Source organism: Eutrema salsugineum, unplaced genomic scaffold, assembly GCF_000478725.1.
Source record: "Eutrema salsugineum unplaced genomic scaffold, Eutsalg1_0 scaffold_8, whole genome shotgun sequence".
Lineage (NCBI taxonomy): Eukaryota > Viridiplantae > Streptophyta > Magnoliopsida > Brassicales > Brassicaceae > Eutrema > Eutrema salsugineum.
In genome coordinates this window covers 6,865,286-6,867,292 of record NW_006256414.1, presented here as the reverse complement: position 1 = coordinate 6,867,292, position 2,007 = coordinate 6,865,286, and positions in this window count along the sequence as shown.

The following is a 2,007-nucleotide window of genomic DNA, read 5'->3' as shown; positions in this document are numbered from 1 at the left end:
TTCCAGAGGATGCAACTTTAGCTAGTCGAATTATTCTTTCTGCTCATGCCCAATCTGACCGACTAATTTGGGCTTATAATAAAAATTCAGAATACTCAGTCAAGTCTGGATACTGGTTGGCGACTCACTTGGATGTAGAAGAACAGATTGAACCACCAGCTGGGGACTTGGAGCTGAAATCACAAATATGGAAGCTAGATATCATTCCCAAGATCAAGCAATTCTTTTGGCGTGTTATTTCGGGTGCTTTACCTACTGCAACACGGCTACGATCTCGACATGTTAATATCAGTCCGACTTGTCAAAGATGCTGTCTGGAAGATGAAAGTATTAATCATCTTCTGTTCCAATGTCTACATGCCAAGGCTACATGGCGATGTGTAGGTGTCCTAAATTTTGATCTTCATTCGCCATCATTAGAAGATAATATTCGTACTTTACTGGAGATCTATAATGGCTCTAACCATTCTGAAGAATTTAAATTACTTCCCTTCTGGACATGTTGGATCATTTGGAAGTCAAGGAATGAGTTTCTGTTTAAATTGCGAAATACTCACCCAAACGAAGATGCAAATCGAGTTAAAGATGCAGTTCACGAATGGATTGACGCAATGATAATTGTTGAAAACCGGAGCTATGCAAATGGTGGTACCATTAGAGCAATGAATCGTAGTAGCTACTGGGAACCACCGAGTCAGGGTTGGCTAAAATGTAATTTTGATAGTAGTTGGCGAAATGAAACTGAAACCACAGGTATCGGTTGGATTATACGTGACTACACTGGATCACACATATGTTCAGGACACAGTGTTGTACGAGATGTAACTTCCCCATTACAGGCTGAAGCAACGAGTTTCCTCCAAGCTCTCCAAATTATCTGGATTAAAGGACTGAGATTTGTGTGGTTTGAAGGTGATAATCTGGAATTAATCAACCTCATCAATAAGCAGGGTGATCACAATGAGATTGGAAATTTGCTCATCGATATAAGGTATTGGATGTCTAAGCTTCCGCAATGTTCGTTGGATCATACAAATCGAGAGAGAAATAGTGCTGCAGATAAATTAGCAAAGATGGCAAATTCGTCCTCTGTTTCTTTTATTTCATTTCATGTTCCTCCTATTTGGTTAATTTCTTATTTGTATCATCCTTATACGTTATAAGTTAATAAAATCAGCTGTTAAAAAAAAAATATGTTTATTATTTTTTTTTCTTTTTATCTTCTCTCTTCAATATGTTTCTCTTAATTTTTTAAAGTTCTTTAAACAGTTTTTCGTTTTTATTTTTACAAAAAAAAATATTTATTATCCAATAAAGATTTTTGAAAATAAATTTGCTAAAATTTAGGAAAACTGTATTTTGAAAACAATGACCATTTTTTCTAAACAAAAGCCAAAATCCATGTTTTTGTGGTTTTTCACCCAAAATTACCAATGACTTTTTAGAAAGTTTTCTTTTTTTATTATAAATATTGCTACTTTTAGATAATAAAAACACAAATGAAAAATATACAAAAAAATGAACCACTCCAAGTTATCAAAAGATGATAAAAAAAAAAGCATCCAAAACTTAACTTAAAAATTTACGAAAATAAAAATATTTCTAAAATTTAAAATTATCTGAAATGTTTTAAGACTAAAGTATTCATCAAGGTTTAGTATATTTTTCTTATGGTTTAGGGTTTACGTTAGTCAATTTGGATTCACTATCATTCATTTTGGATATAGATTTTAATAGTCATATGTTATTTTCGGTTTTCATACTTTAATTTTTTCAATTTGGATTCGCTAGTTACCATTTAGATAAGTTTAGATTTCTATAGTTAATTGTTCTATATGGTAGCCATATTTTACGTGATTTAATTTGGGTTCGCTAACACCCATTTAGGGTTTAGATTTTTATAATTGATTATTCTATATGGTAGCCATATTTTTTGTGATTCAGTTTAGGTTCATTATTACCCATTTAGGGTATAGATTTCTACATTTATCTGTTTTTACTAGTATT